General features: G+C 50.1%; 1 long non-coding RNA gene across 1 annotated transcript in view; it reads left to right on the forward strand.

Moving 5' to 3' along the window:
* LOC124502094 (uncharacterized) overlaps nucleotides 1-6268 on the forward strand; it is a 54037-nt gene extending 47769 nt beyond the window's left edge. The window contains exon 4 of the long non-coding RNA XR_006959834.1: nucleotides 5075-6268. This is a non-coding gene — a long non-coding RNA (uncharacterized LOC124502094). The remainder of the gene's footprint in view (nucleotides 1-5074) is intronic.
* Nucleotides 6269-16868: the final 10600 nt, after the last annotated feature.

A 16868-nucleotide genomic window follows, 5' to 3' on the forward strand; every position in this document is an offset into this window, starting at 1 on the left:
ATAAAAGTCGTGAGATCCATTTAAACCATTTTTTAAAACCTCACAAGCTAAAACGGGGTCCAATGACTCCTGTTGGTGAATGTGAATGGGGCAGGGTGAGACCTGAGACCAGAAGTGGTAGGGAGCCGTTTCCACCCGGTGACAGGAGGGACAAAAGGAAGAGTTCAGTGTAGAGAAGGAGCCCCCGCAAGAGGCAGAACCAGAGAAGAGGTCACTGGAATCTGTGAGTTCAGGAGGAGCCCAGCTGTTGCCATGGGCATTGTGTCACAGCAGGGGAGAGACACCAGATGCCTCCCTTCTCACTCTCAGCCAGCACTTGGTGCCTTGCCTTGGCCAGACGGAACCAGCTGGCACCTTCCGGGGCTGTAAGGGCATGACAGGCAGAAGGTGGTTCTAGGCAGCCACGGGCAAAAGAGAAGACACACATGCTTCTAGTGACTTCTTTTCAATCTATCTCGGGCAGTTTTCCACATTAGCACGTGTCAATACACCTCATTCTTATAAATTGCCGTAAGGGATGAAGCATAGATGAGCCCTACCAGGGAGGACCTCAAAAAGGGGGTGGCATTTGCCCTGAGGCTTGAAGCATTTAGCTCCTATTGGTCTGTATAGAGCGGAAGTAGCAGTCTGAGCTGTGATGAGCTCTGAAGAGGGGCAAGACAGCCACGTTCAGGTTTTACTGGGCAGAAGAGGTAATCAGAGATGAACACAGACCCAGGCTTTGGAAGGCTTGGCACACCTCTTCAAAAATCTTAGTTTTTAATCAGGAAAGGTTCATCATCTAAGAGGCTTCTTTAATGCCTGGCACAAAATAGATACTCAATAAATACTTATATTAAGTTAAGCTTGTTGAGGAAGAGAATTAATCAACGAAATCTGCACTTTTTTGTTTGTGTTATTAGATATGCAGTTTCTTTAGCGACATGTTAACAGTAAAGAAATGGGGACATCTGAGGCAGTTATCTAGACAATTTCAAGACTGATAACCTGCTATTTAGGAAATCATTCTTTTAGGTCTAAATGAGCTATGTTGAGTAGAGTCAATTAAATCATCGCTCAAGTCCATTTTGCCTCTTTAATTAAACAAAGGCTGAACGCATACTATGCCATTTGGCATAGTTTATCTTTTTGTTCAAAATGGTAATTAGTTTGTCTTTGAAAGACCAGCTTGACTTAAAATTATAGTCTTCATATAGAAGTATTAATATTAATTTTTCACACTCACAGAAATGATTTCCATAGCATTAATTACAACACTTGTGTAATGGTGCTCTCTCTTTTTTATTTTTTTTACATAATTCTCCAGTGATTTATTCTTTCATCTTTGACTTCAGCCATAATAGGAAAATGGTTTGAGGAGAGTAGCATTGGAGGGGAGGGAGCACTTCTGCAATTGGGTATTGGCATGGTTTTTCATGCCCGCTTTTTGTCAACTGCCTATAAAGCTGTAGAAGAAAAATTATGCTTCAATATACAGTTTTCATTATGCTTTAGATACTTCTAATATCCCCTACTAAATGCCATAATTCCACAACGCGTCTTGTCACCTGGCATATGCAGACATGGAATTATTTGGACATTATCACATAGTTACATCAAAATGCCAAGCAGAAAAAAAAAATGGCATCTGATATTCACCCAGGGCTTAGACCAGAAATTTGTGTTTGATGTGAAAGCATTAATAATTTGATCACAGAAGAACATTTTTCAGTCGTGCTCACAGATTGCTAGTAAAAGATGATTCTTCCCTTGTGGACATGCCGTACATCACACGCCCTCCAGCTGCTGATGGAATCTTGCACGAAGGGTGCGAGCCCGCACGTTATCTGTGGAGGGAGAGGAGACACCCTCAGGTGATAAAGAGCCTGTGTGTCTTTGGGAGCTTAAAAAAGTTGTTTCAAACCTCAGGCTATTGAAGTTCAGACCGACTGGCTCAAAAGACCTTGGGGCGACCACCACACATCTACCTGAATTAGGTTCTTTCCTGCCCAGCTTCAAAATCAGGACTTAAAATTTGTTTTGTGGTGATCTCACGGTTCATGGGTTTGAGCCCCAAGTCTGGCTTTGCGCTGACAGTGCGGAGGCAGCTTGGGGTTCTCTCTCTCTCTCCCTGTCTCTCTGCCGCTCCCCTGCTGCCACCCCCCACCCCCCGTCTCTCTCTTTCTCTCTCAAAATAAATAAATAAACTTAAAAAATTTATTTTGTGGTGTGCGGGCTTACACCTGTACACCTACGTTCAAAATGAACTCTTGACTTTGAGGGTCTAATCTTTTATCATTTGGGGACCATCCATTCTCCACTTGACCCCCCACACCTCCAAATGGCATAGCTCCTCATCACCTTCTCCTCCATTTATCTGGCGGGAGTTACAGGGAGGGAGGGCAGAAGGGAGGAGGGGCAGGTTCCATAGGTGATGTTGTGGGTTCTCGGTGCCTCCTCTCTCTTGGCCAACTATGAGAGCTATCTGCAAGTTTAGGAGATAAGACACAAGACAAGTTCTTACATGTCCCAGTCCCTGAGAGGGCACATCCTTCTTTCTTTGGGTGAGAGGACAAACACAGGTGGGGACCTCGAGAACCGTCTCTGTTTTCCCTACTGACTCCCTTGGCTTCCAATTAGTTAGCAGGTGATATATCTGGGGCAGGACTTTCCAAGATGGGATGGCTACATTCACAGAAGCAGTGGGTGGGACATGGTGGATATGGGGACAGAACACCTGCCTGTGGGTTTCTCTTAATCGAGAGTTGTCCGTGCTTCCTCCTTATTTCCTCGCCTTCCCAGCGAGATGGCCCCACTCAGCAGCAAGATGGCCCCATTCAACATGGCCACCGGACTTTTCTCAAGCTGCTCTCAGCTTCAGGAATGTGGTTGCTCACCCCCTACCACCCTGTCACACCCACTGGCAGGTCATTGTTTGGGTCCTTTCTGTGAAAAAGAAGGAGATAGATTCATTGTCTCCTGCTCCTCCTTCCAAGAGTCTTCAAGACCCAGCTTACCAGCCCACAGGGAATTCTCCAGCTGCGGGGAGAAAGGATGGGTTCCCCCCCACTTCCCAGCAGGGGCAGTCCCCATGGGGTGGGGTGGGGATCTCGTGGGGTCCTCTGCCCTCCCTCTCTGTGCTTCCTGGATATTTGTTTGCCCTCACAGGACTTAGTTCATTTCAACTGTCTGTGAAAATGTTTCCCCTACCAGACAGGGGAAGCTGCCAGCTTAAGGATTTTGAATTATTTACCTCCGTGTCTCTAGCCCCAGCATACCGCCTGCCATTTTAGTAGTTAGAGGGCAGTGTTCTTGGAGAAAAAAAAAAAAAATTGGTACACAGTAAAATTGGATTTTTACAGTGGAATGAACACAAATGTACTCTGATGATATGCAAACGGCCCAAGTCCAAGAAAAGAAAGGGTTTGTGAGGCGCAAATACTGGAAGAGAAGAGAAGAGACAGCCCAGGTTTTCCAGAGAAAGCCACAGAAACACAGACTGACCCGGAGGCCCGGAGAGCGAGGGCCAGGCAGGTGGAGGTCACAGAGGGAAACCTGTTCACCACTACCCCTCTCTACAGAGAGCCGAGCAGGAGGAAAGAGGTAAAGTAGGACCGGAGCGTAAGGAAGAATCTTGTAGAGAGCGGTCTGTGCCAGGGAGGGGGCCAGTCAGTTCCAGAAGGATGGGAGTTTGCACTTAACCGTCATTCACAGCTCACTCAAGCACTTGAGTTCTGTGATTGTGTGTCCTAGCTAAGAGTTCCATACACAACGGACGAAAGAGTGATAGTTAGTAATCTCTATACTAACTAACATTTATTGTGTATCTATTACGAACGGGGCAACAGCTCAGTTAATCCAGTTGTCAAGACACCCACTCCAGCGTGGGCTGTTGTTATGAGCCCATCTTACAAATGGGGCACTAGAGGAACAGCAAGGTTAAATCACGTGTCCAAGGTGACGCTGACAGCCGGTTATTGCAGGGATGACACGGGGTTCTGGAGCAGGCGCAAGGCTACGGTTAGAGCAGAGAAGGAAACAGCAGCTGGCCAAGAATCACTTGGTGTAGGCAGGTTTGCATCGACCCGTCTGCCCAAGTGTGGCTGCTAAATGTAGTCACTGGAAGTGACTCACTGCTGACCGATTGGATAAGAAGGGTAAGTATCAGATAGCGTTATTTCATAATCAAAATATTTCACCGGAGTGCCTGCTGGTAGCCGACATCTAAACTCCTCTTCTGTCTTGTTCAAGATCAAGTATCCACTAGCTCATTTCACTGAGCTTTCCCATTTGTGATATCAAGCCCATAATGGCGTCTCCCTCCGAGGAATGATGGACGAGGTCGCGTGGAAAATGAACGACAGTGCTGGGGCCGTACTGTCTGCCCAGTAAACGTCAGCTGCTATTACCCGTGGCAAATCAGCGAGTATATTCTGTACCGTTAGCATGTTCTTGGGCTCTCCTCCTAACTGTGTTACGTCCTTAGAGAAAAGGTGCCAGACAGATTTTCCACTTCTCCGTATTTCACCAGCGAACCACCGATATGTTCACTTGCTTTCCGTGCAAAACCAAGACCGGCCTTAGAGGCAGACACTCCTCTAGGATACAGGTCACCGTCCAAAAGGATTTCGATCCATTAGAAAGCTCTTCTGGAAAGCTCTGTTGGAAATAATCAGAGGTTATGGGTTTATCACGTAGACGTAGAGTCTAAGGAGAGTCAGCTCCAAGTGTGGACAAGTGTCTCTTGTGTCCAGCTGCAGAGGGAAGGACCAGCATGCGCTCTGTTATTTGAAGCCTGGCACAGCCATCATGCAGGGCACTGTTGCTTGGTCCCTCCGGAAGAGGAAGGAGAGGCTCGGGGAGGCGGTCGTGCTCAAGGCCTGCTGGTTGCAGGGCCATGAAAGGGCAGGACTTGAGTCCACCTCCGGCTCTCGCTGGGAGCCCGGAGTCGGCCCCCCGTCGGCCACATGCTTGTAGGTGATGGGCAGGATCGGGGGCGCGGGCGTTAGGTCCCCGTCGTCCCACTGGCAGGTCCCAGAATCTCTGGCGACACCCTGTTGAGAAGACGTGTTGCTTTCTCTTCTTTACTTGGCAGGTTTCAAAGACCCACAATGGCTGAAGCTCCGCGAAGACGTGTTCAAGACTTTGAAGCAAGCTTTTCGTAAACGGCCGCCTGGGAAGCCTGATTGGAGGCCTAGCTTCAAACCTCAGAACAGGCAGGACGTGCTGCGGCTGCACGAGGCGCCTGGGCCACCAGGCGTTGGGATGTACTTCAGGAGGCCTCTCTCTTGAGCAGTTCTGGTGAGTTCCCAGGTGTCCCAACTCGGCTCTAACCCCGGCCAGGGCCGCCCTCTGGAACGCCGTCATTCCCCTTGCCCCGCACACATTGGGTTTCGTCTCCAACGAGAGAAAATCCTGGAAATCCGGCATTGTTTGGCCCCTTTTCTCACTAACCTATCCAGGCTTTTCAGAAATCTCCCCGCTCCATTCTAAACAGGAAGTTTCAGCAGGCAGTGGTACCAATGGCATTGCATTGTGTGGGATGTCACCTATTGTTATCGGAACAAAGACGTCCTGAAATCGGGACAAAGCCTTCAAATCCGCCAGGGTCCCGGAGCCTTCAATAGCCTGGCATTGTGTCTGGAGGGTGATTGAGTGAATTGGGTCACTCCAAGAATATACCTAAGCTTCCGAAACTCTGCTATTATCGTTAGGGCTGCTGGGACGGGGCTGCACACGGCGTATGCAAATAGTATGACAGTAGCTGTTCTCTCTGCTCTGCATAAACGCAAAGCAGAGATTTCTCAATAGATGTGGTTACCTGCATGGGCATACATAAACGGGGGGAAATGTCTGTGGAACGATCCGTCACTCACTCAATCCTTCTACCAGGAACGTGTTAGGAAAAGCAGAATAGCCTTTAGCCAAAAGTGCACGTAAAGTTTCTCTTTCGAAACACTGTGCGTGAGCCGTGTGATTCTCCAGCTTTTAAGGCCCGATGACTGTAAGAGTGTAGACGTTTCATATTCCGTTGGAAAGAAATCCCGCGTTACAGGAGACCGACTGGCGTCACCAGGAGAGGGACCGTGAGGTCCCTCTCACGTAGCCGCCGGCGCTTGCACCCACGGCTTCTCATCGCGAAGAAGTTCCGAGCGTGGGTTTTGGTACAACGAACTGTGTTTATAAATCGAAACTGACCCCCATCGAGACAGGGTTGCATGGAGCAGTGTTTTTCTTTATCTCAACAGCGAAGCTGCTAAAGCAAGTCTCAAAAATGTCATCTGAGGCTATGGATACAACGAAAACAAGGCGATCGCGATATATTCTCTTCCCTCTTCGCCTCTGTATGAAACAGCACACTCGGCTGTGTCTTTCACACGAACACACCCTCCCCCTGCACTCCGCCTTCCCCCTCTCTGGCACCTGTGAACTAGCCACAGCAACACGTGCGAATTATTTGGCGGGCTGATGGTGCCTTGACATTCGAGTCCCATAGAGGAAATAATCTACCTCTAATCCTCTCAACTGTATTTTTAACCGGCACGGCCAGATAGTTCTTCCTTCTGTCTTTCCCTCTTATCTCGAGAAGATCTGCCTTTTCTCCACTAACACACTACTCTGCTTCTGAGCCCACACATTCCCGTTTCACTTGTTGCCTTCGGAGAGCTCTTCTGTCTTTGTCTTCGTCTCGCTCCCATCCATAGGATGTTCCCCAGCGGGCTCCAAATTGATAGCAGCTTCTGCCATTGCTCTAGACAGGGATACGCTGGGGGCTCCACAGAAAGTGTCCCTTTCTCTGCAGACCATACCGACCCATCTCTGTGTTTGGATGAAGCACCACTTGAACTAGGCACCTGAAATTCTAGAAGTTGTGAGTACACGAGCATAGATGCCACCTGAGGTTAACAGTCAACGTAGCAGCTTCACTCTAGAAATGCAGGGATCTCATCTGCTATTTTTGCTCTTAAAAAGCAAACGGCAGGGACGCCTGGGCGGCTCAGTTGGTTAAGCATCTGACTTTGGCTCAGGTCGTGATCTCACGGCTCGTGAGTTTGAGCCCTGCTTCGGGCTGTCTGCCGTCAGCACAGAGCTTGCTTTGGATCCTCTGTCTCTCCCTCTCTCTCTGCCCCTCCCCAGCTTGTTCTTTCTTTCTCTCCCTCTCTCTCTCTCTGAAAATAAATAAATAAACTCAAAAAAAAAAAAGCAAACTGCCAAGATGGTCAGTCTGATTAAAACATTAATACTATAATAATGCCCATTGACTTTTTGACAAATCAGTCTGCTTCTGGTGTTTCAATTAAACTGAATAGTGATTTAATTAGAAGACCCCCCCCCACAAGAACCCAAAGTTATTCTAAAAATAGGGTATTAATTTTCTGTATTATGAACTTAAGAAATGATAAATGGACAGTAAGCAGTTTGCATGATTGATATTGACCCTTTGTAAAAGCAGCCTGTGTTTTTTGTTTTCCTGTGATTTCTACAACATACTGTTTGAAAAAAATCACAGGGCACTAGTTGGGAATCTCCAAGTTGTCCATGACAGGAGTGCATCTCAGTCTGGATGAAACCAAAGGGAAACACGTGGGCACATGTGACCAGAAGCCCCAGGAGTGACCAGTCTTCAGGCACAGCCAGACCCAGGAGTTCGAGAACATTAGTGGAACTTCGTTTCTTTCAATTCTGCTTCATATAATGCTGGCTTCGTTTGAGATATGTTTTCCCCATCTGGTGGAAAGGAAGGTCTCCTTAGGATTTCAGGATTTCAGGATCTCAGAAAAAGGTACTTCCTGCTTCCTTGCCAATCCCCACCCATCTCAGGGCTTGTGCTGGCCCCGTGAGGGTTGAATGCTGACTTGGGGACAGATAGGTGTGACTTGAACGGCCACCCTGGATCATAGGCTGATCCTTATGAATCAGGGATATTGTCCCTCCTTGGACTGTGGCCAATGGGGAAGAAGCCACACACGCTGATGGTTGCTTTTAAAGATGTAGGTTAGGACCTGGTCACTGGTAGAACTGGAGGCTCGTGTTGTGCTGTACTCGTCTGGTACTTTGGAGACCATGGAACTTGATGTTAACCTTAGTGCTGCTGTTCATTCATGAGAAGGTCTTAGAATTGATGTTCCAGACCATGCACGGATAGCACGGACTCAGCACAGTGCATACAGTGTATCTGGTGAGTGCAGATCCTGGCCAGACCTTGCTGACTTTCTATGTTTATTAAGGATTTTACGGGATTTTATTATGATCTCTTGGTCTTATCCAAAGTAGAAAGAGAAAAGCTGAGAGAATTGGTCAGGGCCCAGAATACTCAACTTCGTAATCACCTGCTGTAGGTTCCTGAGGGGTGAATGGAAAGAGGATCCTCCAGAAACGTGTTCTTATTTCTGGTTGGAGCTTCAGACTGAAACCCCAATGTACTCTCTCGATGAGCTGTCTTGGGACTCGTGTGAACGTGTAAAGACTCTTGGGCACATTTTCCTAGGCGCTATTCTATTCTTGGTCTGTGGGAGGAGTAACCTGATGTTGGTAACCTCTCACGAGGAAGAGAAAGGAAGACCTTTTGCCCAATATAGGCGTCTTGGTCTCCTCTGGCCGAAGGCTCAGAATCTATTGTCATCCAGCCTCTAGTTACAACCTTTTTCTTAACTATCCAACATCATTGCTCCTCCTCTTTCTGAGGTAGACAAGCAGGGTGAGCAGACGAAGTTCTGACTAGAGCTCGGATGGAGCCACTAACAGAACCCATGTCAGGTGTGGCAAAGGCTGGAAGGACAGACATGGAGAGTGGTGACAGCAGACTGGATTCAAGAAGCGTGCATATCTCCAGCATCAGCAAGTCTGGTTGGCCGTCTGCAAAATCGAAGTCTCAGCTGCTGCGGCCTGGCTGAACAAGCCATCGGCGGCCTGCCTTTGGGAAGTAACATGTCCCTTCTGACTCGTGGGTCAGAGTAAAAAGAATTAACGTAGGATCCGTTTCCAACGTACAAATCAATTGTGCGCTGAAGGTCACATTATAAATATGTTTACGCTTCTATGGGAAAACAAGAAAAACTCTTCCCAAATCCCAAAGTTATAAATGGTGTGTAGGTCCCTAGGCCACCGTTCATGATAGAGTTATGCTGCACAACGTTGATTATGAGCCCAAAATATTGTTGTGAACACACAGTATTTCTTCCGGGGTATGATTTAAAGACCAAATACGAGGATGTGTTTCGTTTGATGTCAGATCAGGCAGAGCAAAGCCCCATCTCTGTGGCTTGCTCTGGCTCTTGGATCATCCCTCCCACTGGTGCGATGTCCGTCAGAACCTCCCTCTGTTGCACGTGCAAAGGGCCGTTGGCTGACGGAATCCGGTAGAGGAGTCTATCCAGCCCCTTTGAGGTACCCGACATAAATATGGGTCACGGCAAACATGGGAGCACAAGGAGTTGTAAGTATCTGGGTGTGGAGCTCACACAGAGGAACGAGAAGAGCCTTCGGTTCTAGAATGTGGAATCCAGGAGAGCCTCGTGCTTGAGGACTCACACGATGGCAGGCGAGCCAGTAGCAAACTTAAGTTGAGGGAGGTTAACATGATTGCTTCAAATGTCATATTAGTTTTTTCTAAGAGAGAACACATTACCAGGACAGCAAAATTCCCGACCTGCTTCCATTGCGTCATCCTAAATTATTCCCGCGAATGGACCTTCATTTTGAGAAAAAACATGGTGTGATACGAAGTGCTTTGGGGATTGGAGCCAGAAGAAAAGTCTCTGGGTTCTTCAGAGCTGGGAGGGTCGATATGACGCCCAGCGAGTGGGTGCTTCTCCACAAGATGCGCTCCTCATTTAAACCCCCAAAACGCGTCAATGACATCCTTCCCCCTGTGTGAGTGTCTCCCGGACCCCGCTTTTTAAAGCCCTTGTGGGCAAGAGGAAAACTTAACTGGAAAAGCTGCATCTCTATGTTGCTTTGTAGCAGGTGCTGCAGCCTCCCTAACCTGGCGATGCACTTGGCCTCCTGTTTCCCTTCCCGTGTTTGTAAAGTGGTGGGGGTGCGGAAGGAGGGCAGACATGATTATAAGCTTCGGAGCATTTAGCACACAAACTATAAAATTACCAGGTAATAAAGGCGCTAGAAACCTACTAAAGTGATTTGCCGTAATTCCCCGTGATTCCCGTAAGAGGTGGGATCTGACTAATTAGTCCGAAAGCTCCCAGCGCATCACAGTCCCCTGGTGAGGACTCCAGGCCTCTGCCCCCCAACTCAGACTGTCATAAAGGAAGTCTGCACAGAAGAAACTGCTTCCGAGTTGGTGGAAATAACAGTGATGCCAATCTAGAAAGTGTGAGCAACGTGTTAAAATACTGGCTTAAACTTTTAAACGTGTAGAGAGTGTGCGAGATCAAAGTCCATTCTCCACCTTGATATAGTTATCTAGCGATCAAAGTCCAAAAAGTGCCACAAGTTGATTATTTTAAAATAAATTGTTCTTATTTTTAATACGGAGATATATAAGGAAAAGAGTGGGCATTGACTCCACCACCCAGAAAACTTCTGACATTTTGAACAATGAGAAAGAAATGACCTTCATGGGCAACATTAAAGCAAGACGGGCAGCTATAAAATAAAATAAGCTTTTCTCTTTATTTAATATTCTCTATCCCAAAAAGTAACCGCTGTTTACCCTTTATACCTTCTGCTTTTACATTTTTTTAATGCTTATTTATTTTTGAGAGAGAGAGAGAGAGAGAAAGAGAGAGAGAGACAGAGCATGAGCAGGGGAGGGGCAGACAGAGAAGGAGACACAAAATCCAAAGCAGACTCCAGGCTCCGAGCTGTCAGCCCAGAGCCCGACGTGGGGCTTGAACTCACAGACCGCAAGATCGTGACCTGAGCCAAAGTCGGATGCTTAACCTACTGAGCCACCCAGGCGCCCCTACCCCTTGTTTACTATCTTTCCCGCAAGATAATGAACCCCCACACACGCACACACACTCGATGCAGTATTTAAATCCATCAACGCCTCACTGCAACTGTCCATCCACAGATACCTTGCTGGGTACCCATCACCCCGGGCCTTGCCTAGGGGTCATTAGCAATGGCCACAGTGACCCACGAGGTGCGTTTGGGCTTTCTTTTACCCACTTATTTGCCATGTAACAGAGTTTTTTCTTACTTGAGCCCCGACTCCTTTGTGCTCTCTGATGAGTCTCTGACCTCGCTCAGGAGACTCAAGCATTTCTGTGAAAAGTCTGAGAGGAGCGACCTAAGTAAACAGCAACAAAGAAAAGCAGTGTTGAATGCATATTTGTATCTTAAAATACTTCAATAGTTTCCATGATAAACTAAAAACTTGACTGTACCTGGCTCCCGGTGTACATTTACATATTGGAGACATTTCACGGTGACACAGGTCCTCAGTGTCTGGTCACTCTATTCTGAGTATTGCCCAGATGCCACACTGACTACAGAAAGGGATGCTGGCAGAAAAGTAGCAGCCACAGAGTATAAATATAACAAATGCCTAGCTAGCCGTCACAATAAAGGGCTTTTTGTAGCCTGTAGATGTCCAAATAGATGTAGAAATGCCTGCTTGGTCCCAGTGCCTTCACCAGAAGTAGCTGGCGGGAGGGAGGGGAGACACGGAGGAGGGGGTCAGTGTGAGCAGAGAAAGTATGTTTTGAAAAACCCATGTTCCCTTTTTTGGGGGGGTGCCTCTCCTTAGATACTGGTGATGCCTGTGACCTGCTAGATTCCACAGTGAGGCTTCTATGTGCTTGAGCTCTCCAGGAGGGGCTATGCCAACTCCGAGTTACAGCCAGACGAAACCATGTTGCGAGAGGTTTACAAACGTCCTTCCTTCCTGGGCGGGAGAAACGCATTCACTTAGTCCCGGAGAGGATGAGCTTTCCCCCCACCCGGCTACATTTCATCCTCCTCAGTGGACTTTGGTCGAGCACCGCTCTGTGCTCAGAGCCCTGAGAGGCCCAAAAGGGATGGGCTGAGTGGGTCTGTGCGCCCAGGGCATCCACACTCGGGGAGGAAAAGGCACTTGAACAATGACCAAGAAGGAAAAGTTCGGTGACAGTAAGGGGGACGTGAGTGCTGCACCATAGAGGTGCTAGTGAAATCCTCGGGGAGTGAAAGGCAGATGTTCCTTCCAGGGGAGGATCGGGAAGGACTTCTCTGGATCTACAGCCTTTGGAGGCAGGGAAAGGCGACAGAACTCAAAGGGAGCGGACAGACCCAGCACTGAGGTCAGGGAAAGTCTGACGCCAGTCGGGACCTCCCCCCGGGATTCCGGTGCGTCCCAGCCCCTGAGGGTTCTACCCTTGGCGGGGATTGTGGGGACAGCACCCCTGTCCTGGGGACATCTGCCACCAGGCCCTGCATGGGGAGTGGACTTTGAGGAGACAGCACTTTCCCACACTGCGATTCTGGCCTTGGGAGCTCTGGTTTCCTCACCGGCACAATAAGGAAGATACTAGTGTTGCCTCCCGGGGCTGCTGCTTCTCCAATTTATGTGTCCCATGTATATAGCGGTTGCTCAATAAATGCCCATTGTCCTCACCATGATCGTATCACCAAGAATGGCAGGCCTAGGTTTGAGTCTCGTCACTACGGACTAGCTGCTCTCCGTGGGGACATTTCTGATATTTTAGGGAGAAATACGCCCTCATGGTGGGGCACAGGCGTATAACTATGATGTGCTTCGCAAGGGGACCAGCGACTCTGCGTGGCAGATACCCCAATAAAAGTTAGATCTGACCATTCTGCCGTGAAGCAAAACCCAAGGCATTCTACACTGGACTGACTGGGCGCTTTGGAGATTCGCGCCAGCCCAGGGCACATCCGCTCCGTCTACGTTTTGTGACGTGGGCAAGGGGTTCCCACCTTTGGATCTTGCCCCCCGCCCCACCTGGGCCCCTCCTGCTTCCTGTTGTCTCAGCACCGGCTCGCGGGGAGGTCCCAGAGCGCCCCATTGTAGAGATGTCACCACCGGCCACCGCTCTCTGCCCGCGGGCCGAGTCTGCAGGAAAAGAAAGTGAGGCCCGCTGGCTGGCAAGTCTGAAGATTAAGTCAAAAGTGCATATTAGGCCAAAAGTTATTCTTAAGACAGCTCGTAAAGCATCTGGCCTCACAGTGTCCCCTTCACTTTTGTGAATCGCACAATCTGTGACCTTTGAAAACACCCAGCTTTGCAAATCCGGCTGTAATATATAATTTTCCCATAAAATGCAGTAAAGCATAACTGAAAATGTAACTGACCCCTTCACGTCATCAACGCTCTCCTGAAAAAGAAGAAAGTAATTTATAAAGCCGTTAAAATACGATCCGGCCACAGCACTGCCGAGAGCGTCCCTAAAGCGCTGTCACTGGTTTCTGCGCGCACCGCGAGATGGGTCCTGCCGGGGAGCACGTCGGAGCCACTGCGGAGATCAATAGCCCGGTAGGCAACGAGGGGCAGAGAGAGAGAGAGAGAGAAAGCAAGTGGACGAGGGGCAGAGAGAGAGAGAGAAAGCAAGTGGACGAGGGGCAGAGAGAGAGAGAAAGCAAGTGGGCGAGGGGCAGAGAGAGAGAGAGAAAGCAAGTGGATGAGGGGCAGAGAGAGAGAGAGGGAGAGAGAAAGCAAGTGGACGAGGGGCAGAGAGAGAGAGAGAGAGAGAAAGCAAGTGGACGAGGGGCAGAGAGAGAGAGAAAGCAAGTGGGCGGGGACAGAGAGAGAGAGAGAGAGAGAATCCTAAGCAGGATGTGAGCTGAGGGCACAGAGTCCCAACCATGAGATCACGAACCTTGAGGTCACGACCTGAGCCGTGATCACGACATCAAGACTCGGCTGCTTAACTGACTGAGCTACCCAGGCGCCCCCATAATTACTTTGTAACATATTCGATTCTCACATATGTCCGGTGACGTCCACGTACCCAGAGGGCACCAGGGAGCGAGGACATAGGGCCCAGCGGGTGCCGCACGTGCGGACCGTGTTTCCTGGGAGCGGCGTCCCTGTGTTGTGCGGTGGTCTTGTGCTCCTCGGGGCTTACATTCTGGGGGGACTGGTAGAGCCACTGCTACAGACGGTGTCCCCAACCCCCCAAATTCATATGTTGAACACCAACCCCCAGTCGTGAAATTAGGAGGCGGGGCCTTTGGGGGGTCAATGGGGTGAGGCCCTCAAGTGGGATTAGTGTCCTCATAAAAGGACAGGGAGCCCCCTCACCCCCTCCTCCGTGTGAGGACGCGGCGGGATGCGCCATCTGGGGACCAGGAAGGGGGTTCCCACCAGGCAGCAAGTTGGCCAGCACCTGATCCCAGACTCCAGCCTCCAGGGTCCCTGCTGGTGCAGGCCCCCCCCCCCCGGCTCACTGCGGCCGGAATGAGCAGGTAAGAGCCACAGAACTGACGTGAGTGCTACCAGAAGGTTCTCAGAGGACTTGGGAAGGTGGAGAAGTCTGTTTAGCAGAGCAAGTGATCTCTTGCATCAGGACCAGATGTCAGGAAGGCCCAGGCGGGGGAGGTCTCCCGGCAGGCAAAGCCAGGATGCGTTGGCCCTGGAGCAGGAGGGAGCCTGGTGGTCAGGGAGGAGGAGGAGGGCAGGATGAGCAGAGGGGAGCACGAGGACAGCTCTGCTCGGGGTTTACACGTTCCTTTATGTGGAGTGTTGTGAAGGCATCTTGGGGCTGCAGGGGGAGGGGGAAGCGGTGGCCCCAGCCGAGGCGGAGAGCACGTGCGAGCGTCCGGGCAGGACCTGACAGTGGTCTGGAGGAGGAAGGGACCGCAGCGGGTCCCGAATTCTCCCGCCGAGCAGCCACGTGCCGAGAGAGAAGGGGGTCGAACCTGACTTCCATCGCCTCCGATCGTCCTTCCCCGGCGAGTTGTCTGCAAATACACGTGAACGGCCTCATTTTAGGGCCAAGTGATCGAGGCTCAGATGGGCGGAGAAACGTGCCAGGAGTCGCAGACCCTGCAAGTGCAGAGGTAGGAAAGGAGCCCCGGGCTCCCTGAACCCCAAGCCCAAGCTCCTTCCACACCGACACGTCTCTTCCTGGTTCGGGTTCCAAGCACGGACGCTGGCGATCGGCTTTCTCTCTCGCTTCCCAAGGTGTAGGACACGGTGCTGAGGAGCGTGAAGATGTGTCCCCCCAGGACATGGATGTGGGGTCGGGCTCATTCCCTGCCAGAGTGAGTGTCTCCTGCCCTCCGGTTTCAGTACAGAGAACACCCATCTCTGCAGTCTCAAAGCAGCAGTTGACTTGGCCCTCGATCCCCCCGCGTGGAAGGGGAGGTGTACATCCGTCTGCAGCCCCGGTCGGTCCTGCCTCGTAAATGCAGGGGACTGGAGAGGCCATTCGGCTGGGAGACCGTGGAGTTTCCTTCTTTTCGTTCCCTAGGTCGCATGAAAGATACAGTGCTTTCCTCCACTTAGAAACTGTGTATGGAAATAGGGAATGTTTTCCAGGGCATTCGCCCACCCTCCTCCCGCCTCCCCTGGGCTCTCCATTCCTAAGCGTGATGGCCCTGCGTCCAAGGTGGCGCCCAGCTTCGCTGGCCATCGTTGGGCCCCAGAGCATTAGAACATGTAGCCTGAGAGTGTATGGTTCTGGAACTGTCTGTTTGCTCCGATCCTGCCCTCTTGATCGGGCCTCAGCCTCACGTCCACGTGGGACACGCGCTTTTCAAAACAACTCACACCTTTACACTGAGCAGTACACATTTCTTTTGGCTTCTAAACCTTCCCCCCAGTTTTAAAATAAGAACGTAGGGGCGCCTGGGTGGCTCAGTCGGTTGAGCATCCGACTTCGGCTCAGGTCATGATCTCCCGGTTCATGAGTTCAAGCCCCGCATCGGGCTCTGTGCTGATGGCTCAGAGCCTGGAGCTGCTTCCGATTCTGTGTCTCCCTCTCTCTCTCTGCCCCTTCCCCGCTCGCCCTCTGTCTCTCTCCAAAATAAATAAACATTAAAAAATAACTAAATAAAACAAGAGTGAAAGGTCTCTCTCTGGTTGTGGGCGTAAACCCTCAACGGCACCATCGGTCCCAGGCTGATGGCTCATTCGCTCCACAGATGTTCAGTGAGGCCCTGCTGATGGTCGGGATCTGTGCTAGGAATTGAAAACACAGAAATAAAAGGCATCTCGGGCCTCCAGGAACTGCCTTCTAGAACGAGTCAGATTGGGCCAACTGCGCCCCTCTAAAGAACATCGTTGGAAATAATCGCAAATTCTGAGAAAATACATGGGGTCTCACCAGCCAGCTCCTAGGAAGCCCGTCAGCTGGCTATTGGTTCTGTCCCCTGCCTGTGAAACGCAGACAGTGTTCCCTACATCACTTACTTCTCCATTTGGGAGTTTTCCCTATTGGAGGATCTGTGGGATTGTTTGCACCGCTCAGTGAGGAAGGTGAGCTCTGGACAGTGTGGAAACTTGTTTGACAAGTCTTGGGACTCGCCAGAATCCTAAAGGCCGTGTCTTTGCTCTGGGAACGGCCTAGGTATTAGAGGAAACACAGGATGCCACGGGCTTTCTCTGCAGCAGGGACCTCAGCAGCGTCTGCCCTGAGAAAGAGGCCGGGAGCCAGGAGATTCTCCAGGTAGTGCGATGGTCCTCGGGAGCAAAGGAGCCTTGAGATACTCGAATCACCAGGCAGGGTTGAACTGCTCTGATCGTGTGGGTCAGGTGATGGCCAGAGGGGGTCCTTCAGGTAAAAATCATCAGGTGGCAAAGTCTTCCACCAGCAAACGGTAGAATTCCATTGCGCTGCTTACGGTCTCCCTAAAAGCAAGATTAAAAAAAAAATTTTTTTTTAAACCGAGGACAACCATGGATGGATTTTCCTACATCTGATCTGAACAGTAATGGCAGCTAAAAAACAAAAAACAAAAAGCGAAAAACGCAAAAAACCCAT

The sequence above is a fragment of the Lynx rufus genome, unplaced genomic scaffold (assembly GCF_022079265.1).
Source record: "Lynx rufus isolate CCGP_SWC_20201006 ecotype Redwood Valley unplaced genomic scaffold, mLynRuf1.p SCAF_7, whole genome shotgun sequence".
Taxonomy (NCBI): domain Eukaryota; kingdom Metazoa; phylum Chordata; class Mammalia; order Carnivora; family Felidae; genus Lynx; species Lynx rufus.